Raw genomic sequence first — 25,588 nt, forward strand, 5'->3', positions numbered from 1 at the left:
TATATATATATATATATATATATATATATATATATATATATATATATATATATATATATATATATATATATATATATATATATATATATATATATTTATTTATTTATTTATTTATCAATTTTATCTATATATTTACTATTTTTTTTCCTAATGTGCTATCCCTAATATTAAATATACCTACCTTGGCAAAGAAGTATACGCAGAATATCAATAACGTTTTCAGAAAAGCTTCTTAAGTGATGAGAGTTACAAGCAAAAATTAAAAGAATGGTGAATATGACCAAAAGCAGCGTCACCATAAGGGCCACCCACACATTTGTTGACAAGGGAAGTATGAAGCCCCAAGGGTCAACTTCCGGGTTGCCTTTCCTTCCTAAAATTCTTGCATAGTCCAGGAGCATTGGATCAGTATAATCCACCACTTCTGCTCGTACGGCGGTCATACCAAAAGGCCCCAAAGCAATATCTACTTCCTGAAATATATTTATTTATTTATTTTTTTACAACAATGACGAAATATATCATATATGACAGTTCTTATATTCTAAAGAAAGTCGTGTTGTATAAATATCTAAATATGGCCACATATACATATATATATATATATATATATATATATATATATATATATATATATATATATATATATATATATATATATATATATATATATATATATATTAACAGTGGTGTTCCTTACGGTTCTGTCCTGTCACCAACTCTCTTCTTATTATTCATTAATGATCTTCTAAACCAAACTTCTTGTCCTATCCACTCCTACGCTGATGATACCACCCTGCACTTTTCCACGTCTTTTCATAGACGTCCAACCCCTCAGGAGGTAAACATAGCACGCAGGGAAGCCACAGAACGCCTGAATTCTGATCTTTCTAAAATTTCTGATTGGGGCAGAGCAAACTTGGTATTGTTCAATGCCTCAAAAACTCAATTCCCCCATCTATCAACTCGACACAACCTTCTAGACAACTATCCCCTCTTCTTCAATGACACTCAACTGTCCCCCTCTTCTACACTGAACATCCTCGGTCTGTCCTTTACTTATAATCTGAACTGGAAACTTCACATCTCATCTCTAGCTAAAACAGTTTCTATGAAGTTAGGTGTTCTGAGACGTCTCCGCCAGTTTTTCTCACCCCCCCAGCTGCTAACTCTGTACAAGGGCCTTATCCGTCCATGTATGGAGTATGCTTCACATGTCTGGGGGGTTCCAATCATACTGCTCTTCTAGACAGGGTGGAATCAAAAGCTTTTCGTCTCATCAACTCCTCTCCTCTAACTGACTGTCTTCAGCCTCTCTCTCACCGCCGCAATGTTGCATATCTAGCTGTCTTCTACCGCTATTTTCATGCTAACTGCTCTTCTGATCTTGCTAACTGCATGCCTCCCCTCCTTCCGCGGCCTCGCTGCACAAGACTTTCTTCTTTTTCTCACCCCTAATCTGTCCACCTCTCTAACGCAAGAGTTAACCAGTATTCTCAATCATTCATCCCTTTCTCTGGTAAACTCTGGAACTCCCTGCCTGTTTCTGTATTTCCACCTTCCTATGACTTGAATTCCTTCAAGAGGGAGGTTTCAAGACACTTATCCACCAATTTTTGACCACTGCCTTGACCCTTTTACAGGACTGGCATTTCAGTGGGCATTTATTTTTTTATTGATTTTTGTTGCCCTTGGCCAGCGTCCTTCTTACATAAAAAAAAATATATATATATATATATATATATATATATATATATATATATATATATATATATATATATATATATATATATATATATATATATATATATATATATATATATATATATATATATACATATATATATATATATATATATATATATATATATATATATATATATATATATATATATATATATATATATATATATATATATATATATATATATATATATATATATATATATATATATCAGTAATAACTTTTAATTTCCCTTTTTGACTACCCTTCTAGATCATATCACCTCACTCATCTCTCATCTCATCATCATCTCTCATCTTTCACTTGTATTCCTTCTACACACCTTACCATATCAGTTCCACATTGCTTTAATTCCATCACAACATACCAAGACCTCAACTCATTTCCCACTTCTATATATTCACACTTCATGTACCTCCTGATTTATTTTTGTGCCTTCATCACATCCTCACGTCTCACTTTACCTACTCACCTGTCTTCTCTCACCGCATCGCAAGACCTCAAATCGTCTTTCCCTTTGTATCCCTTGCCAACGAACTTCTTGAAGGGACTTTCTTAACCTTTCAAAATCTAATCTGCTAAATTCAGGTATTTGCCTATTTCTGCTTCAATGGATTTTATGAAAACAATTTTTATTCATTGATTTATTAACTTGCTTAAATACCATTACCACCCCCCCAAAAAAAAAAAAGCAAAATAAATAAATAAATAAACATCAATAAATAAAAAAATGAAATGCATGTTCCTAATTCTGCGACCACCACAGGTCTGTTAAAGTGAACTCTTAAAGCAAGGAGGAGGAACAGTATCTAGTTAGACATCACAATACTGTTGGCTGCATTTCTTGAACAGGCCATCGTTGAAAGGTAATTATTATTTTTTTATTGTAATTCAGAGCACAGATTATGATATTTATCAAAGGTTATTATAATAATTTATTATAACAAGTGTTTAAGACTTGAGCTGGTGGCCATCAGCCGTTACTGCCCCACAGCGGACAAACTGTCCTTTCAACACTGTAAACCTCATTGAATATCACGAAACAACCGGAAAAGAAAAGCTTATGTCTGAGGGAATTTTTTTTTCTTGTCCTTTGCCATAATGAAATGGAAATAAAAATAATAAGAAAAATACGTCCAATTCTTCTTCATTATTGTATTAATAAAAATGTTTTCTATATTCAATGTGCAATCCGTACAACCGATAGAAAATATGTCTGCCATTACAAATGCATTTTAAAGTACGATAATTATAATGATAATAGTAATAATAATAATAATAATAATAATAATAATAATAATAATTATAATAATAATAATAATAATAATAATAATAATAATAATGATAATAATAATAAATAATAAATAACAACAACAAAATTAATAATAATAATAAAAAAAAAATAATAATAATGATAATAATAATAATAATAATAATAACAATAATAAATAATAATAATAACAACAACAAAATTAATAATAATAAAAATAATAATAATAATAATAATAATAATAATAATAATAATAATAATAATAATAATAATAATAATAATAATAATAATACAAAGAACAGAAGATACGTACCTCATTCTTAACCATAGCCACCATTCCTGTCCAGGAACCATCAGATAGCTTTGCTCCCCATGCTCCATCAGGAGGCCTTACCATCGTGTATCTTCATAAAAAATAAATGATTAAATAAGTATATGAATAATTCAGTAATATATATATATATATATATATATATATATATATATATATATATATATATATATATATATATATATATATATATATATATATATATATATATATATATATATATATATATATATTACAATGGGAAATGCAACTCTGCAGCAATGATGACCTTGAGCCTACATGTGGTCTGTTGTTGGAGTGTATATATATATATATATATATATATATATATATATATATATATATATATATATATATATATATATATATATATATATATATATATATATATATATATATATATATATATATATATATATATATATGTGTGTGTGTGTGTGTGTGTGTGTGTGTGTGTGTGTGTGTGTGTGTGTGTGTGTGTGTGTGTGTGTGTGTGTGTGTGTGTGTGTGTGTGTGTGTGTGTGTGTGTGTGTGTGTGTGTGTGTGTGTGTGTGTGTGTGTGTGTGAGTGAGGAGCACTGGCCTATTTTTTTTATAGTTGAGGAACCGGGTAAGGGCAACAAAAAGTGCAACAGCCCAAAAAAAAAAAAAAGTCTTACTGAGCTGCCGGTCCTCGAACAGAGTCGAAAGAGTTAACAAAAAATACGGGATGTGTCTTGAAACTTCCCTCTTAAAAGATTTCAAGTCATAGAAAGATGGAAATACAGAAGCAGTTCCAGAGTTTAACAGAAAAATGAGTGGATGAGTAACAATACTGGTTAACTCTTCCATTTGACATGTGGCCAGAATAGAAGTGAAAGAAACAAGAAAGTCGTGTGCAGCAAGGCCGCGGGAAGAGGGGAGGCATTTAGTTAGCAGGATCAGAAGAGCAGTTAGTATGAAAAATAGCGCTAAAAGATATCAAGAGATGTAACATTGCGGCGATGAGAAAGAGGCTGAATACAGTCATCAGAGGAGAGGAGCTGATAAGACGAAAAGCTTTTGATTCAACCCTGTCTAAAAGAGTGGAATCCCCCCATTCATGTGAAGCATACTCCTGACATGGACAAATAAGTCCCCTTTACAGAGTTAGCAGCTATGGAGGTGAGGAAAAAAAAAAAAAAAAAAAACTGGCGAAGACGACTCAGAACACCTAACTTCTTAGAAGCTGTTTTAGCTAGAGATTAGATGTGAAGTTTTCAGTGTAGATCATAAGTAAAGGAAAGACCGAGGATGTTCAGTGCAGAAGAGGGGAACAATTAAGTGCCACTGAAGAAGAGGGGATAGGTGTCTAAAAGGCTGTGACGAGCTGATACATGGAGGAATTGAGTTTTTGAGGCATTGAACAATAATACTTTTGCTCTTCCCCAATCAGAAATTTTAGAGAGATCAGAAATCAGACGTCCTGTGGCTTCCCTGCGTGATCTGTCTACTTCCTGAAGGGATGGGCGGCTACGACAGGACGTGGAAAAGTGCAGGGTGGTATGATCAGTGTAGTAATGGATAGTAAAAGAATTTTGGTTTCAAAGATCATTGGTGAATATTAGGAAAAGAGTGAGTGGTAGAACAGAACCCTGAGGAACACCACCGTTAATAGATTTAGCAGAAGAAAAGTGACCGTCTACCACAGTAGCAATATAAAGGAGACTTGAGATGAAGTTACAGAGAGAAGGATAGAAACTGTAGTAGGGTAGTTTGTAAATAAAAGCTTTGTGCTAGACTCTATCAAAAGCGTTTGACATATTTAAAGAAACAGCAAAAGTTTCATCAAAATCTCTAAAAAAAAAGATGACCAAGACTCAGGAAAGCCAGGACATCATCAGTAGAGCGGCCTTGAAACCCATACTGGTCATCGTATTATAAAGTTTTAAAGTGATAGTCATTTAAAAATCTTCCTGTTGAGGATAGATTAAAGATGATTTAAAGATTTATCTTTAGATAAAATAAATCAATACGACGTAATTTGAGGGATTAGAATGGTCACCTTTTTTTAAGGAACAGGCTGATTTCCTACAAACCTTCAGCAAGAAGGAAAGATAGATGTTGATAAAATAGAGTTGAAAGTGTTTGACTAGGCAAGGTGCAAGCACGGAGCCTTAGTTTTGGAAAACAATAGCAGGGATCCCTTTGGGTCCATAAATTGTGCGGATGTTCAGTAGTCGGAGGGTAGAGAAGAGGGAGGAACAAGACCTGAATTATCCAAGGTACAGTTTTTAACAAAGGTTTGAGCGAAGAGTTTGGCTTTTAGAAATAGATAAGATAGCAGTGATGCCATCAGGCTGAAATAAAGGAGGGAGAAATGAAGAAGCTAAGTTACTGTAAATGTTTTTTGGCTAGGTGCCAGAAGTCGCGAGGGGAATTAGATCTTGACACTTTCTATTAATGAAGGAGTTTTTGGCTAGTTGGAGGACAGACTTGATATGATTCCATGCAAAAATATAAAAGAGATGAGATTCAGAGATCGTATTAACAAATGTTCTTAACTATAGAGGTTTCACTTTGCCCAACTCTTATAATTAGAGTTGTAGTTAGTATACCAAGTTGTGTTTAGTGTAGGTATCAAATTTAAGAGAAATCCGATGCCTGTTTAACTTTAAATGTTACGCTGAGAATAAGATGACTGACCGTCAAGCCTGAGCCCGCCTCTTCAAGAATTATCAGCCCGTAAGGATGTTCTCGATGACCTGAGTGACTCTGAACTATTGTACATATATAGATTAATACTGCAGGAGTGTTATCTGTGATATATTTGGCGATATATACCATGGAGAGCCAATAGGAAGCAGTGATGCACTGACGCTAGTAATTAAAGAAATAATTACTGTGTTATTTAGCCAATGGGAAATGCAGCTCTGCAGCAATGATGACCTTGAGCCTACATGTGGTCTGTTGTTGGAGTGTCTCATTTACCTTAGTAATAGAGCCCTATATCATGAATCACGATGTCTTGGGTACCTGACGGGAGTTGTGGTTGTTTGTATTCGCCCGGGTTTTCGGGACGGTCCTGTGTATTGCCATGTATTTCTTGTTTTATGCATTTCTGTATGTATATTTGTAGGTCATAATATGAATATTTATTTTTGTGTGCCTTTTATATATTACTTGGGTGAGGCTTAATATATAGGGAAGTGAGGTGTTATTAAGTGCGTTCTCGGTGGTCAGTGGTGAAGTGGCTAGGGTTGTGTCGACATCGGGGTGGTGTTGGTTGTGTGGGGTGCATCTGGTGACGTGGCTACGGTGCAGGGAGAAGCTGGTGTAATGCCGGCGACCCGACACATTGTGAATTACCAGGGGTTGTGCGTGGTGTACCAGGTTCCTGTGGTGTCCTTCCATGCTGGGAAGGGTTAGGGTGTATAATGGGTGTCCAGTGACGGGAGGTACCGCGTAAGTTTAGGTTTTGTGAATGTCTTTGAGGAAGTTCACACAAAATGTTTTCATTCTGTGTGATTTATGATAGCTATCTGTGACTTATAGTATGTTCCTTTTGTGTTTGTGTTTCGTTGTCAGCTGCTCATAATATGAGGTACATATAAGTACCAGGTGGTTTGCTGGGGAAATTATTTCAACTGGCATTTTCAGGTTAAAACGCTTTGGGAATTAAAGTTCCGACGCCCTATCCGGTTTATCATTGGTCATCCTACAAGCCCCATGCAAATTTTTTGTTCTGCTGAATGAGTGAAGCCCTTCAATGCTATATCTTACCTTTTTTCTTCAATGCTATATCCGCACCTCTCACTGTACGAGGTAGGAAAGTCTCGCAATCAGTTTCAGCTGGGTATCTGATATTAGCCTTTTCGTCTTTAGAGGTCATCATCTCCTTCATACTAAAGAAAGAGTGCAGTGCAGCAGGTACTGCTGAGTGGGAGTGGTGAGACAACGCTGGCTCAAGGACGTAAACACTGAGATAAAATACACGCGCCTTGCGTGGGATCTAATTTCCTTATTAACAGACAAATGTATGCGCTCATATCTTTACAAAATCAATGACAAATTATATATATATATATATATATATATATATATATATATATATATATATATATATATATATATATATATATATATATATATATATATATGTTTATTTATTTATTTATTTATTTATTTATTCTTTATTTGATCCATAAAGTTTAAAAAGATTGCAATATTAATTCAAAATTGAGAAATGTAAGATCTTACTGTTTTGCTCTTTCATCATTTCATACAGAGACTTAAGAGTTCGTCTCAGAACAACTTCAAGACCACTGAAGAGATCAGCACAAGTCTAATCAGAAGTCTGAGACGAGCTCTGATAACCTTTGTTAATACGGCCTCAGCTGTGGGCCACTTCTCTACCATGTATAACACGAGAACAGGCTGTGTTAAACCAAGGTTTGGAAGGTTTAAGTCGAGAGAAAGAGTGAGCGATGTGTACGCCTCCATGCCAGACACTATCACAACTCTGTTATGACCTCAGCTCACACAAATATGTCCATGACACGGAAGCAGTAATCATTCCAAGGAAAGTCAGCATAATATCACCTTAGGTCCCCCTAAATAGCGGAGGCAAAACAACTCCAGAGGCACCTCCGCTTTGGGAGATACTGAGAAGGGATTGGAGCGATAGGACAAGTTACATATATGAGTTTGCAATCGGACGAGCCTAACGGAGACGATAGGGTAGGAGCATCAGCAGGATTAGAAGTTAAGAAAAGATCAACAATGTTTGTGCGTATATTCAAGATGGTCAGGAATACGAATAGGATGTTGTACCAGTTGTTCTAGGTCATGGAGGATAGCAAAGTTAAAGGCTAGTTCACCCGGATGATCAGTAAAGGGAGAGGAAAGCCAAAGCTGGTAGCGAGCATTGAAGTCTCCAGTAATGAAGATCTCCGGAAAAACGAAAAGGATCAGAATGTGCTCCAATATATATATATATATACTCGTATATATATATATATATATATATATATATATATATATATATATATATATATATATATATATATATATATATATATATATATATATATATATATATATATATATATACAAGACTTTCGTCTTGTCATTGGCCCCAAACTATGATTTTGTAGTAATTTCCATACAAATAAAGTAAAACAAAGTTTCATCCTGGAACATAGTTTTTGTGATTAGAACAATGAATTTAATTTTTGCCTTATTTTATTGTAGTATGGGTTACTATTGGTTTTCATGGCAGGTGAAACCTTTACACAATCTCAATTGGAATATATATATATATATATATATATATATATATATATATATATATATATATATATATATATATATATATATATATATATATATATATATATATATATATATATATATATATATATATATATATATATATATATATATATATATATATATATATATATATATATATATATATATATATATATATATATATATATATATATATATATATATATATATATATATATATATATATATATATATATATATATATATATTTTTTTTATGTAAGAGGGACACTGCTAAAGGGTAACAAAAATCCACCCCCCTGAAAAAAAAATTAAAAAAATCCCACTGAGATGTCAGTCCTAGAAAAGGGTCAAAAGCGTTAGTCAAATATTGAAGGATAGGTGTCTTGAAACCTCCCTCTTGAAGGAATTCAAGTCATAGGAAGGTAGAAATACAGAAGCAGGTAGGGAGTTCCAGAGTTTACCAAAGAAAGGAATGAATGATTGAGAATACTGGTTAACTCCTGCATTTGAAATCTTATATATAAAGTGCTCTGAAGACTTAATTTTAATAAGATCATTCTTGAACTAACCAGATCTAGGAAGAAATTTTTCATATTTAGAAAAATTTGCTTACATTTCAGAAATCTTTCCAAATCTTCCAGAATGTTCTATCAGACACTTTTAGAAGCTTCTAGAACATTTTAGAACGTTCTATTTAATGTAAACATTTCCAGAATATTCTAAAACTTTCCAGAATATAGTAGAAATACGTAGAAGAAGCAAGAATTTTCTAGAATCTAAAAGTTTTCTAGAATGATTCAGAATATTCTAAAGTAGGTTCAAGAATATTCTAGAAAGACTGAGAGCATTCTGGAACACATTCTCGAGAGACTAAGAATATTCCAGAGTACTGCTTCACAATATAAAAATAAGGGCTTCCAGACCATCAGTCAGTTTTGCTTTTTGCTGCCTGAGAAGGCACATCACAAGGGGTGAAATAGCATCAAGAGGCTGTAATCATTCTTCAGATGCATTCTGATACATTTGTGTGTCAATTCATCAAGACAAGAGCAAAGAAGTTCTCTGTGACAGCGTCTGGAAAAACAAGTGAATCTTACAAAGCATATTTTGCTGTGCCAGTTGGAGACCAAGACTAGACCTGGGCACCTCATTTTGCTTGTGAGCATTGTAAGAGAACCCAAGAAGGTAAAATAGCTGTAATTTTTCAAGAGTAAAATCCAGTTAAGAATTAAGAATAAAAATTAAATTAGTTTAACAAAATCATACTGTTGTTTTTTTTACAGGATGGTATAGAGGGGAAAACATAGGTATGAAGTTTGCTATTCCTAGGGTATGGCGTGAACCTACTGATTACTCAACTGAGTGCTTTTTCTGCATGGTAAAACCCTCCAAACGCCGATATGAAAAAAAAAAAATACACCTGCTGTTTTCTATCCAGACAACTTCCATTACACCAGTACCATACAGTACTGATCTTCCTGTACCAGCTCCTCCAGAAAGAAGTCAACTATCAGAAGAAAGCAACAAGTCAGAAAATGAGCTAAACAGAGAGGAAGATTGTGACATCATAAGTACAATTGTACCTGGGAGGAATCCTTACTACACAAACCAAAGAGACATCAATGACCTCATCAGAGATCTTGGTTTGCCCAAATTAAATGGTGAGCTTTTGACTTCAAGGCTGAAAGAATGGGATTTACCTAGTGACAATGTGCAAGTGACCAGCCAAAGAAAACGTCAGAAACATTTATGCAGCTTTTTTTTTTTTCCAAAGGAGGACAGGTTATATTACTGCAATTATGTATCAGGCTTGTTTGATGTTTTGTTTTGTTTTTATTTAGGAGGGACACTGGACAAGGGTAACAAAAATTCAATAAAAAAAAAAAATAATAAAATAAAATAAAAAAACTCACTGAGATGCCAGTCCCAGAAAAGGGTCTAAAACGGAAGTAAAAAATTAAAGGATAAGTGTCTTAAAAGCTCCTCTTGAAGGAATTCAAATCATAGGAAGGTGGAAATACAGAAGCAGGCAGGGAGTTCCAGAGTTTAACCGAGAGAGGGATGAATGACTGAAAATACTGGTTCACTCTTGCATTAGAAAGGTGGACAGAATAAGGGTGAGAGAAATAAAGTATTGTGCAGCAAGGCTGCGGAAGGAGGGGAGGCATGCTATTGGAATTGCTCCCAATGCAGATGAATAAAGCCTCTTCATTGACAGCTCCTCCTAAAGCCTGAAAGCTGTACTTCTGCAGAATGGAAACAAGTATCCATCGCTGCCTCTTGCTCATTCTCTGCAGTAGAGTAGAGTAAAGTACAGTAGAGTAAAGCTTCTACTGGAAACTTTGAACTGCAGCATATTCTATGGCTAGGCTATTGGCTAGGAAATTAATGTAAACTTCAAGATGGTGGCTTTCTTGATGGGACTACAAAGAGTTTTTACCAAGAATCCCTGTTTTCTTTGCCTTTGGGACAGTAGAGACAGAACAGTACATTAGCAAAGAAGGCACTGGTCTGCAAGACCAGTGCTATTATTGTGTGGGAGCACACAGCATTAATCATGAGGCATTGGTGAATACTCAAAAAGTTTAGTTTTCTCCTCTACACATCAAACTGGGTCTCATGATACAATTACAGCTCTTGACAAAGAGTCTGCTGCCTTCAAATATCTTCAAGACTTCTTTCCTAAGCTTTCAGAGCAAAGATGAATTTATTGGACCACAAGTAAAGAAAATTATGGAGTACTCAAAATTTCTTCAGAAGCTCACAGGAAAAGAAGAAACAAGCTTGTGAGCGTTTCATTACTGCAGTACAGGGCCTGTTTGGCAACAACAAGGCTGATAACTATATGGAACTGGTTGAAGCTTTAATGAAAAGCTATGGTGAGATGAGCTGCAGAATGACCTTGACGGTACATATCCTAAATGCTCACCTCGACAACTTCAAGGAGAATATGGGAGCATATTCAGAGGAACAAGGGGAGCGTTTCCACCAAGATATAATGAACTTTGAACTTTGAGATATCAGGGATCCTTCAATGAAAACATGATGGGAGTCTAAACTTGGGGGCTCATACATAAAATTTATTTCTTGCATTCACGCAAATCAAGAAAAGTACTTCATTTTTAATCCTAAAAAAAATAGTTTCAGAAGTTTTAAAATAATTTTGTGTCACTTGAATTTTTGTTCTGTTCATAAATTATGAAAATGGTGAAATTTAGTTATTTTGCGGCAAAAAAAAAAAAAAACATTCTGAAAGCCACAAAATCAAAAGTTTGACAGTAATAATGGACAATTTCTATTGTTTTGCAAAGGAAAACACTTGCTTATCAAACACAAAAATCATGTTACATAGTTTTGCACACACACACACACACACACACACACACACACATATATATATATATATATATATATATATATATATATATATATATATATATATATATATATATATATATATATATATATATATATATATATATATATGTTTTTTTTTTTTTTTTTTTCTGTAGGAGGGACACTGGAAAAAGCCCACTGAGATGCCAGTCCCAGAAAAGGGCTTAAAGCGGTAGTCAAAAATTGAAGGATAAGTGTGTTGAAACCTCCCTCTTGAAGGAATTCAAGTCATAGGAAGGTGGAAATACAGAAGCAGGCAGGGAGTTCCAGAGTTTACCAGAGAAAGGGATGAATGATTAAGAATACTGGTTAACTCTTGCGTCAGAGAGATGGACAGAAGAGGGGTGAGAGAAAGAAGAGTCTTGTGCAGCCTGGGGAGTAGAGGCTTGCAGTTAGCAGGATCGGAAGAGCAGTTAGCATGAAAATACCGGTAAAAGACAGCTAGAGATGTAATATTGCGGCGATGAGAGAAAGGCTGAAGACAGTCAGTTAGAGGAGAGGAGTTGATGAGACGTAAAAACATTTGATTTCACCATGTCTGGAAGAGCGGTATGAGTGGAAGTCCCCAGACATGAGAAGCATACTCCATACATGGACGGATAAGGCCCATGTACAGAGTTAGGAGTTGGGGGGTGTTGAGAAAAACTGGCGAAGACGTCTCAGAACACCTAACTTCATAGAAGCTGTTTTAGCTAGAGATGAGATTGGATATTTCCAATTCAGATTATAAGTAAAGGACTGAGCGAGGATGTTTAGTGTAGAAGAGGGGGACAGTTGAGTGTCATTAAAGAAGAGGGCATAGTTGACTGGAAGGTTGTGTCGAGTTGATATAAGGAGGAATTGAGTTTTTGAGGCATTGAACAATACCAAGTTTGTTTTGCCCCAATCAGAAATTCTACAAAGATCTATGAAAAAACATGGAAATGTGCAGGGTGGTATCAAAAGCGTAGGAGTTTGGTTTAGAAGTTCATTTATGAATGAGAGTAGGTGATAGAACAGAACCCTGAGGAACACCTGTGTTAATAAATTTGGGAGAAGAACAGTGACCGTCTACCACAGCAGCAATAGAACGATCAGAAAGGAAACTTGAGATGAAATTACAGAGAGGAGGATAGAAGCCGTAGAATGGTAGTTTGGAAATCAAAGCTTTGTGCCAGACTCTATCAAAAGCTTTTCATATGTCGAAGGCAACAGCAAAAGTTTCAGTAAAATCTCTTAAAGAGGATGACCAAGACTCAGTAAGGAAAGCCAAAAGATCACCAGTAGAGCGGCCTTGACGGAACCCATACTGGTGATCAGATAGAAGGTTGTGAAATGATAAAGGTTTAAGAATCTTACTGTTGAGGATAGATGCAAAAACTTTAGATAGGCAGGAAATTGAAACGATAGGAAGGCAGTTTAAGGGATTAGAACGGTCACTTTTTTTAGGAACAGGCTGAATGTAGGCAAACTTCCAGCAAGAAGGAAAGGTAGAAGTTGACAGACAGAGGTGAAAGAGTTTGACTAGGCAAGGTGCAAACAGGGAGGCACAGTTTCGGAGAACAATAGGAGGGACCCCATCAGGTCCATGAGCCTTCCGAGGGTTTAGACCAGCGAAGGCATGGAAAACATTATTACGAAGAATTTTAATAGGTGGCATGAAGTAGTCAGAGAGTGGAGGAGAGGGACGAACAAGCCCATAATCGTCCAAGGTAGAGTTTTTAGTAAAGATTTAAGCAAAGAATTAAGCTTTACAAATAGATGTGATAGCAGTGGTACCATCTGGTTGATAAATGAGAGAAAGAAAATCAATAAATGAGAGAAAGAAGAAGCAAAGTTATTCGAGATATTTTTGGCTAGATGCCAGAAGTCACAATGGGAGTTAGATCTTGAAAGATTTTGACACTTTCTGGTAATGAAGGAGTTTTTGGGTAGTTGGAGAACTGATTAGGTATGGTTCCGGGCAGAAATATAAAGTGCATGAGATTTTGGTGATGAAATGCTTAAGTACCTTTTGTGGGCCAGCTGTGTTAAACCAAAGTTTGGAAGGTTTAGGTCAAGAATAAGAATGAGGAATGTACGCCTTCATGCCAGACACTATCACCTCTGTTATGCGCTCAACACACAAAGACAGGTAGCAGAGGCAAAACACCAGAGGCACCTTCGCTTTGGGAGATTCTGAGGAGGGATTGGAGCGATAGTACAAGATACAGTTATGAAATTCTGGTTGGAGGAGCCCAACGGAGAAGAGAAGGTAACAACATAAGCAGAAAGATTAGAGATCAGGAAAAAGTCAAGAATGTTGGGTGTATCTCCAAGAGGGTCAGGAATACGAGTAGGGTGAGTATCCTGGAGCATAGCAAGGTTGAAGACTAGTTCACCAGGATAATCAGTGAAGGGAGAGGAAAGCCAAAACTGGTGGTGAACATTGAAGTCTCCAAGAATGGAGATCTCTGCAAAAGGGAAGAGAGTGAGAATATGCTCCACTTTGGAAGTTAAGTAGCCAAAAAATTTCTTATAGTCAGAGGAGTTTGGTTAAGTCGTTGCGCACATAAACGCAACATCCATATTTGGATTGAAAATGAGGATAGAGAAAGTGGGAGGGTACAGAAAAGGGGCTACTGTCAGTTGCCTCAGACACCTGAGTTTCAATGAGGAAATGATGATAAGGTTTAAAAGAGGACAGGTGGTGTTCTACTGATTAAAAATTAGATCTTAGACCGCGAATGTTGCAGAAGTTAATGACGAAAAAGTTGAGTGGGATAACAAAACACTTAGTGTCGTTATCATAAGACAGTCCGACCTGGTGATATTTGTGGTCCCTTCCCCATATAGGGACTACGAGGCTGGTGTAGGAGTTGCCATGATAATTTTGAATTTTTCAGTGAAGGATTTGTGTGTGTTATTAGGTGCTTGTAGTGTTGTGTGGAGAAAGAGAAATGTCTTTAGAGGGCAGGCTGTAACTATCCCCTTGTGTTGTGAGACACAAAGGGAGTGAGTTCAGTGAGGTCACAGCTGGTTTTAATGATAAGTTCACAGGATCCCCTGATCAAGTGCTTTAGACCTCACTTGGAGTAATTATTGTTTCGGCAGGTGCCCACTGCCTCCTCCTGTTGAGTTGATGATTGTTTATATCATGTGGATAATGCAAACTTTATATCAAAGATTGACTTGTTAAAAGGGTACTGGCAAGTAGGATTTACGGAGAGAGCAAAACCCATATCACTTTTTGTCACAAAGGATGGATTGTATAAGTACAAAATTCTTCTGTTTGGGATGAAGAATAGTGGTAGTTCTTTTCAGAGATTGATGAACAGAGTACTAAATGGACTGAAGTGATTTTCTGTGTATATAGATAATATTATGTTATACACTGAGAGTTTGGAGGAACATACGCAGTTACTGGAGGAAGTATTCAGGAGGCTGGATGATTTTTTTTTTTCTTATGTAGGAAGGATACTGGCCAAGGGCAACAAAAAACTAATAAAAAAGAATGCCCACTGAAATGCCAGTCCCATAAAAGGGTCAAAGCAGTGGTCAAAAATTGGTAGATAAGTGTCTTGAAACCTCCCTCTTGAAGGAATTCAATTCATAGGAAGCTGGAAATACAGAAGAAGGCAGGGAGCTCCAGAGTTTAGCAGAGAAAGGGATGAATGGTTGAGAATACTGGTTAACTCTTGCGTTAGAGAGGTGGACAGAATAGGGGTGAGAGAAAGAAGAAAGCCTTGTGCAGCGAGGCCACGGAAGGAGGGGAGGCATGCAGTTAGCAAGATCAGAAGAGCAGTTAGCATGAAAATAGCGGTAGAAGACAGCTAGATATGCAACATTGCGGCGGTGAGAGAGAGGCTGAAGACAGTCAGTTAGAGGAGAGGAGTTGATGAGACGAAAAGCTTTTGATTCCACCCTGTCTAGAACAGCAGTATGAGTGGAACCCCCCCCCAGACATGTGAAGCATACTCCATACATGGACAGATAAGGCCCTTGTACAGAGTTAGCAGCTGAGGGGGTGAGAAAAACTGGCACTGACGGAGACGTCTCAGAACACCTAACTTCATAGAAGCTGTTTTAGCTAGAGATGAGATATGAAGTTTCCAGTTCAGATTATAAGTAAAGGACAGACCGAGGATGTTCAGTGTAGAAGAAGGACAGTTGAGTGTCATTGAAGAAGAGGGGATAGTTGTCTGGAAGGTTGTGTCAAGTTGATAAATAGAGGAATTGAGTTTTTGAGGCGTTGAACAATATCAAGTTTGCTCTGCTCCAATCAGAAATTTTAGAAAGATCAGAAGTCAAGCATTCTGTGGCCTCCCTGCGTGATATGTTTACCTCCTGAAGGGTTGGACGTCTATTAAAAGACGTGGAAAAGTGACAACCCCCACCCACCTTGACCGTAGAAAGAAGAAAGGAAAAGCAATTAGCACAATAGTAGGATGAAATCAGAGCAGGAGGAGAAAATAGGTTAAACAATTATAAAGAACGCCTCAACGAACTGAGAATTATTAAAACTCACAAAAAAATTCAACAAAAAAAATCAACAATTCTGACTTATTTAATATATGTCAGACAACACGAGTAAATGTAGTATAACTATTTAAAACTTGATGGTATAAAATCACAGGTATAGTTACATAATTTATCACAAGTATAGCTGCAAAAGCAACCAGAGTTTAATTGACTAGGCTCTTCAAGATTTTGTTCGAAGCAGACTTGAATTTTTGCACATCACTCGCAGTGCATGTGCCCTCGTCAAGCATGTTCCAAAGTCTTACAGCACAAGGAACAAAGCTTCGCTGAAACTGACTGGTGTGACACCTAACCTGCTGTAAGCAGCGCGCATGTGAATTTGACGCAAGTCGAGAGTTTCTGGTGGGCACAAATGCGTTTGGGATGGAGGCATTCAGCGGGTGAAGCTGGTTGGCATGGATCTTATATAGCATGCAGACACTGCTGACATTGCGTCGGTGACCAAGATCCCAAGCTGCTTCGCCACCACAGAGGAACCTAGCGGAGGAGACAACTCTGTCAATGAGACGGAGGTGGGACACAGCTGCGGAAGACCACACAGGAGCACAATACTCCAGCAGTGGAAGAATAAAACACCGGAAGCAGCTGGCAGAGATAGACTGGTCACCAAAAATCCGGTAAGCCTTCCTCACAACGCCAAGCTTTTGCGAGGCAGAACTGACAAGACGCCTGATATGCCGTTCAAAAGACAGTTTTGAGTCGAATCTGACACCCAAAATATCAAGCTCATCACATACTGTCAGAGGCGCGCCATCAACAATCAGAGGGCCGTGAAGGGGATTTAGCGTGCGAGAGCGTGAAATACACAAGCATTTTGATTTTGATGCATTCAGTTTCATGTTCCAGGTGCGACACCAGTCAGATATACGTCTGAGATCCTCATTCAGGGATGTACTAACATCAAGACGTGAATTCGGTGACTCAACAGTAGCAACAAGTGTCACATCATCTGCATATCCGTAAATAGGATTGCTAGTGATTTGTAGTAGATCGGAAGTGTAGACATTGAACAGCAGAGGGCCCAGTACGCTACCCTGGGGAACACCTGAGTGGACGCTGTACCAGTCACTGTAGCAACTATCAACGCACACACGGTGGGTGCGGTGGGTCAAAAATTGAGTCAAGATAGACAGTACCGGGCCACCGACACCAAAAGATTGCAGCTTCCTGAGAAGACCGGCATGGTTGACTCGGTCAAAAGCTGCAGAGAAATCAAGTTGGACTACCCTGGCTTCATGCCCACAGTCAAGAGCTTGCTGAATCTTATGAGAGATAGTGAGTAGCGCATCCGTAGTCCCTAGGTTCTTCCGATAAGCAAACTGATTAGCTGGTATCAAATGATAGTGTTCAAAGTAACGAGAGATACGACCAGAAATAACATGTTCAAAGATCTTAGAAAGTAACGGCGTGATAGAGATTGGTCTATAGTTGCTGGCATCAGATGATGGAGAGCCTTTAGGGATCGCTGTGATGTTCGCATTTCTCCAGCACATGGGGAAACTACCGGTCAGGGGAAAGGGGAGAAGGTCAGGGGAGAAGGATAGAAACCGTAGGAGGGTAGTTTGGAAATCAAAGCTTTGTGCCAGACTCTATCAAAGGCTTTTGATATATCCAAGGCAACAGCAAAAGTTTCACCAAAATCTCTAAAAGAGGATGACCAAGACTCAGTAAGGAAAGCCAGAAGATCACCAGTAGAGCGGCCTTGACGGAACCCATACTGGCGATCACATAGAAGTTTGTGAATTGATAGATGTTTAAGAATCTTCCTGTTGAGGATAGATTAAAAAACTTTAGATAAGCATTAGAAAATTAAAGCAATAGGACGGTAGTTTTAGGGATTAGAGCGGTCACCCTTTTTAGGAACAGGTTCAATGTAGGCAAACTTCCAGCAAGAAGGAAAGGTAGATGTTGACAGACAGAGCTGAAAGAGTTTGACTAAGCAAGGTGCAAGCACGGAGGCACAGTTTCGGAGAACAATAGGAGGGACCCCATCAGGTCCATAAGCCTTCCGAGGGTCTAGGCCAGCGAGGGCATGGAAAACATCATTGCGAAGAATTTTAATAGGTGGCATGAAATAGTCAGAGGGTGGAGGAGAGGGAGGAACAAGCCCAGAATCGTCCAAGGTAGCGTTTTTAGCAAAGGTCTGAGCAAAGAGTTCAGCTTTAGAAATAGATGTGATAAGAGTGGTGCCATTTGGTTGAAGTAGAGGAGGGAACGAAAAAGAAGCAAAGTTATTGGAGATATTTTTGGCTAGATGCCAGAAATCACGAGGGGAATTAGATCTTGAATGGTTTTGACATTTTCTGTTAATGAAGGAGTTTTTGGCTAGTTGGAGAACAGACTTGGCATGGTTCCGGGCAGAAATATAAAGTGCATGAGATTCTGATGATGGAAGGCTTAAGTACCTTTTGTGGACCATCTCTCTATCATGTATAGCACGAGAACAAGCTGTGTTAAACCAAGGTTTAGAAGATTTAGGACGAGAAAAAGAAAGAGGAATGTACGCCTCCATGCCAGACACTATCACCTCTGTTATGCGCTCAGCACACAAAGACAGGTCTCTGACACGGAAGCAGTAGTCATTCCAAGGAAAATCAGCAAAATACCTCCTCAGGTCCCCCCAACTAGCAGAGGCAAAACGCCAGAGGCACCTTCGCTTATGGGGATCCTAAGGAGGGATTGGAGTGATAGGACAAGATAAAGATATGAGATTGTGATCGGAGGAGCCCAACGGAGAAGAAAGGGTGACAGCATAAGCAGAAGGATTAGAGGTCAGGAAAAGGTCAAGAATGTTGGGCGTATCTCCAAGACGGTCAGGAATACGAGTAGGGTGTTGCACCAATTGCTCTAGGTCATGGAGGATAACAAAGTTGTAGGCTAGTTTACCAGGATGATCAGTGAAGGGAGAGGAAAGCCAAAGCTGGTGGTGAACACTGAAGTCTCCAAGAATGGAGATCTCTGCAAAAGGGAAGAGGGTCAGAATGTGCTCCACTTTGGAAGTTAAGTAGTCAAAGAATTTCTTATAGTCAGAGGAGTTAGGAGAGAGGTATACAGCACAGATAAATTTAGTATGAGAGTGATTCTGTAGCCGTAGCCAGATGGTGGAAAACTCGGAAGATTCAAGAGCGTGGGCACGAGAACAGGTTAAGACATTGCGCACATAAACGCACCATCCAGCTTTGGATCGAAAATGAGGATAGCGAAAGTAGGAGGGAACAGAAAAGGGGCTACTGTCAGTTGCCTCTGACACCTGAGTTTCAGTGAGAAAAAGGAGATGAGGTTTAGAAGAGGAGAGGTGGTGTTCTACAGATTGAAAATTAGATCTTTGACCACGAATGTTGCAGTAGTTAATGAAGAAAAAGTTGAAGGGGGTGTCAAGACACTTAGGGTCGTCGACAGAAAGGCAGTCCGACCTGGGGACATTTATGGTCCCCTCCCCAGATGGGGACTCCGAGGCTGGTGTAGGAGTCACCATGATGATTTTAAAATTTTTGAGTGAAGGGTGTGTGTGTTATTAGGTGCTTGTAGTTTTGTGTGGAGGAAGAGAGTTGTCTTTAGAGGGCAGGGTGTAACTGCCCCCTTGTGTTGTGAGACACAAAGGGAAACGTTCAATGAGGTCACAGCTGGGTTTAATGATAAGTTCACAGCACCCCCTGAACAGTGCTTTAGACCTCACTGGGAGTAATTATTGTTTCGGCAGGTGTCTACTGCCAGTCTTACTGTAAACTTGATAAAAAAAAAATATTCTGAGCAAGCTGATGTGTAAGGTTTCAAGGTAGGAAAAGGTTAAATGAGAATTGTGGAAGCTAAGGTTAAAGACAATGTAGATCTCCCTCCACCCACGAACAGGAAGGAGATACTGAGATTTTTAGGGTTTTTTTGTAAAAATGTCTTAGGTGTTGTCATGTCTCTGACCATGTTGCTGAATAAAAAGTCAAAATTTTGTTGGGACAAACAGGAAAAGGTTTTTAGGGCGTTTTTTGTAAAAATGTCTTTGATGTTGCCATGTCCCTGACCAAGTTGCTGAATAAAAAGTCAAAATTTTGTTGGGATAAACAGTGTGAGGAAGCTTTTGTGGAAATTAAGAAAATGTTAATCAAGGCCCCAGTGCTCCGCATGCCTGATTATGAAAAACTATTTGTGTTATATGTGGATGCTAGTCAGGATGGTGTGAGTTGTGTGTTAATGCAGCATCATGAGGGAGTTAAGCACCATGTAGGCTATTATTCTAAGTACTTGCTACCATAGCAGAGGTCTTACAGCACTATTGAGAAAGACGCTTTAGGACAAGCGCTAAGTTTGAGTCTTTTTGAAGTATATGTCTAAGGGACGAGGAAGCCTGTGCAAGTCTTCACGGGCCATAAGCCCCTGATTTTCTTGCAAAGAATGAAAAACACCTTTTAGAAGCTGATGATATGGTGTCTGGTCTTACAGGATTATGACCTAGAGATGCACCATGTGAAAGGCAATGAGAATGTAATTACTGATGCCCTGTCTCACATCCCATCTAGTTGTGAGGTATCTTAAGAAGCAGGTGTCATGTTATTGGCCGAGTTTATCCGTTTTCTTAGTATCTCCCGTGTTCTAAACATGTCTTTATTCTTAGTTTTAAGTTAGTATAAGGCTTATTTACTCATTTTATATCATGCAGTATTGTCCTCTTCGTAATTTAAGTTCTTTATATGGATGTATATGTAAGAGAAGAGGTGTATTTGAGGTGGAATGTGTTGAGGCGAGAGGTGACATCCTCTTGCACCTGAGTCAGCGGAATTTCAGAGCATTTAGTGGTCCCGAGGGGAATGAAAGGGTGGCGTTCTCAGGGAAAAAATTCAGGTGCTGTGTGGTGATGGAGTGTGTGTGTGTGGAGGTATTAGTGACATGGCGGTGTAACCTTGATATCCAGCATCAGACTGGTGTGTCATTTGTGGTACCAAGAGCACAAAAGAACCACAAAATTATTATTTGGGGACGCGGTGACGGCGTCTGGGGAAATTCCCACAGCTGGGGAAAATATTTCAGCGGGCTATGAAAGTGTAGAATTGTTTTAGTACTTTGTGAAGTGACTGAAATGTAATGTATGAACGTATACTATCTCATTACTATTTGTGAGTTATCACTGGTATTGCAGATAGAATAGAAAACACAATTATTCTATATTATAACAATATATATATATATATATATATATATATATATATATATATATATATATATATATATATATATATATATATATATATATATATATATATATATATATATATATATATATATATATATATATATATATATATATATATATATATATATATATATATATATATATATATATATATATATATATATATATATATATATATATATATATATATATATAAAGCACTGTTCAGGGGGTGCTGTGAGCTTATCATTAAATCCAGCTGTGACCTCAGTGAACGTTTCCCTTTGTGTCTCACAACACAAGGGGGCAGTCACAGCCTGCTCTCTAAAGACAACTCTCTTCCTCCACACAAAACTACAAGCACCTAACCTGACATCTAATCCTTCTGCTTATGCTGTTACCCTTTCTTCTCTGTTGGGCTCCTCCGATCACAATCGCATATCTTTATCTTGTCCTATCACTCCAATCCCTCCTCAGGATCCCCCTAAGCGAAGGTGCCTCTGGCGTTTTGCCTCTGCTAGTTGGGGGGACCTGAGGAGGTATTTTGTTGATTTTCCTTGTAATGAATACTGCTTCTGTGTCAGAGACCCGTCTTTGTGTGCTGAGCGCATAATATACATGATAGAGAGGTGGCCCACAAAAGGTACTTAAGACTCCAATAACCAGAATCTCATGCACTTTATATTTCTGCCCGGAACCATGCCAAGTCTGTTCTCCAACTAGCCAAAAACTCCTTCATTAACAGAAAATGTGAAAACCTTTCAAGATCTAACTCCCCTCGTGATTTCTGGCATCTAGTCAAAAATATCTCCAATAACTTTGCTTCTTCTTCTTTCCCTCCTCTCTTTCAACCAGATGGCACCACTGCTATCACATCTATTTCTAAACCTTGGACGATTCTGGGCTTGTTCCTCCCTCTCCTCCACCCTCTGACTATTTCATGCCACCTATTAAAATTCTTCGCAATGATGTTTTCCATGCCCTCGCTGGCCTAAACCCTCGGAAGGCAGATGGGGTACCACCTATTGTTCTCCGTAACTGTGCCTCCATGCTTGCACCTTTCCTAGTCAAACTCTTTCAGCTCTGTCTGTCAACATATACCTTTCCTTCTTGCTGGAAGTTTGCCTACATTCAACCTGTTCCTAAAAAGGGTGACCGTTCTAATCCCTCAAACTACCGTCCTATTGCTTTAATTTCCTGCCTATCTAAAGTTTTTTTTAATCTATCCTCAACAGGAAGATTCTTAAACGTTTATCACTTCACAATCTTCTATCTGATCGCCAGTATGGATTCCGTCAAGGCCGTTCTACTGGTGATCTTCTGGCTTTCCTTACTGAGTCTTGGTCATCCTCTTTTAGAGATTTTGGTAAAACTTTTGCTGTTGCCTTGGACATATCAAAAGCTTTTAATAGAGTCTGGCACAAAGCTTTGATTTCTAAACTACCATCCAACGGTTTCTATCCTTTTCTCTGTAACTTCATCTCAAGTTTCCTTTCTGACCGTTCTGTTGCTGCTGTGGTAGACGGTCACTGTTCTTCTCCTAAATCTATTAACAGTGGTATTCCTCAGGGTTCTGTCCTGTAACCCACTCTCTTCTTATTATTCATTAATGATCTTCAAAACCAAACATCTTGTCCTATCCACTCCTACGCTGATGATACCACCCTGCACTTTTCCACGTCTTTTCATACACGTCCAACCCTTCAGGAGGTAAACATATCATGCAGGGAAGCCACAGAACGCTTGACTTCTGATCTTTCTAAAATTTCTGATTGGGGCAGAGCAAACTTGGTATTGTTCAATGCCTGAAAAACTCAATTCCTCCATCTATCAAGTCGACACTACCTTCCAGGCAACTATCCCCTCTTCTTCAATGACACTCAACTGTCCCCCTCATCTACACTGAACATCCTCGGTCCTTTAGTTATAATCTGAACTGGAAATTTCACATCTCATCTCTAGCTAAAACAGCTTCTATGAAGTTAGGCGTTCTGAGACGTCTCCGCCAGTTTTCTCACCCCCCCAGCTGCTAACTCTGTACAAGGGCCTTATCCGTCCATGTATGGAGTATGGTTCACATGTCTGGGGGGGGGTTCCACTCATACTGCTCTTCTGGACAGGGTGGAATGAAAAGCTTTTCGTCTCATCAACTCCTCTCCTGTAACTGACTGTCTTCAGCCTCTCTCTCACCGTCGCAATGTTGCATATCTAGCTGTCTTCTACCGCTATTTTCATGCTAACTGCTCTTCTGATCTTGCTAACTGCATGCCTCCCCTCCTCCCGCGGCCTCGCTGCACAAGACTTTCTTCTTTCTCTCACCCCTATATATATATATATATATATATATATATATATATATATATATATATATATATATATATATATATATATATATATATATATATATATATATATATATATATATATATATATATATATATATATATATATATATATATATATATATATATATATATATATATATATATATATATATATATATATATATATATATATATATATATATATATATATATATATATATATATATATATTGCTATAATTTAGAATAATTCTATTTTCTGTTCCAACATTAATCTAGTATTGAGGTGATTTCTGGTGTGTTGTGCCACGGTTAGGATTTTGTGGGAGGGTTTAATAACTGGCGATTTCGGATAGGTCGGGTAGGTACTCAAAGCCTTTAAAAATACAGATCTTTAAAGTTTTCCGGGATTAGAGTAACGTCCACCTTCTTGGAAAGATAACAAGGATTTTCATAATATATATATATATATATATATATATATATATATATATATATATATATATATATATATATATATATATATATATATATATATATATATATATATATATATATATATATATATATATATATATATATATATATATATATATATATATATATATATATATATATATATATATATTTACACTTACGAAAAATTGATATTTGATGCCAGTATATTGAGAACATTCAGCATTGGTCCCTTGTATAGTGTAGCTGTCTTTCCATCGGGTCCTTTTTCTTCTGTAACCGTTGCGTGAGGTCTGTACTCATCTTCTGCCACAATTAGAGTTGGTCTCCAGAGAAACCTAAAATGAATAAGCTCAGTTACTGTGACGAATTCTTGTCCAAAAGAGATGACAATGATGATTATCATAATAATAATAATAATACAGTATTAATAATAATAACAGTAATAATAATAATAATATTAGTTGTAATAATAATAGTAATAATAATAATAATAATAATAATAATAATAATAATAATAATAATAATAATAATAATAATAATAATAATAGTAATAATAATAATAATAATAAATAGATAAATACAGTCATATCAGTATTATTTTCTTTATTTTTTTTAATTAAGCCACGTATTTTTTTTTCATTACTGCTTACTTATTTAAGAGTGGGAGGTGAAAAAAAAGAAGAAAATACTGTGACACGGACGATCACTTACAGTCGCTATGTTCCCCTACAGTAAAAGATGATGCGGTATATTATTATCTATCTATTAATTAATTTATTTATTTTATTTTGTTTCTTTGTGTGTGTGCATGTGTGTGCTCTCATTTTATCTATAATATACCTACAGGGATATATTCAGGAAAATTATATATATATATATATATATATATATATATATATATATATATATATATATATATATATATATATATATATATATATATATATATATATATATATATATATATATATATATATATATATATCGATCTGTTACCTTCTGCAGATGAATAAATTATTAGCTCAGGGCATCGAATAGGATGCCTAATTGAGATAGTAAAAAAACTTCTTTGATAAAATTGACACAATGTCCACCATACTAATGTGAGATTCAAAAGTAAATGTGTTTAGGA

The 25,588-nt window shown here is 37.0% G+C and overlaps 1 long non-coding RNA gene across 1 annotated transcript in view; it reads right to left on the reverse strand.

Moving 5' to 3' along the window:
* Nucleotides 1-221: 221 nt before the first annotated feature.
* The window catches only part of LOC135113917 (uncharacterized), a 25,519-nt gene continuing 152 nt past the window's right edge, over nt 222-25,588 (reverse strand). The window contains exons 2-4 of the long non-coding RNA XR_010275116.1: nt 24,636-24,791; nt 3,328-3,418; nt 222-473 (exon numbers count right to left, since the gene is read on the reverse strand). This is a non-coding gene — a long non-coding RNA (uncharacterized LOC135113917). The remainder of the gene's footprint in view (nt 474-3,327; nt 3,419-24,635; nt 24,792-25,588) is intronic.

This window comes from Scylla paramamosain, chromosome 26, assembly GCF_035594125.1.
Source record: "Scylla paramamosain isolate STU-SP2022 chromosome 26, ASM3559412v1, whole genome shotgun sequence".
NCBI lineage: Eukaryota > Metazoa > Arthropoda > Malacostraca > Decapoda > Portunidae > Scylla > Scylla paramamosain.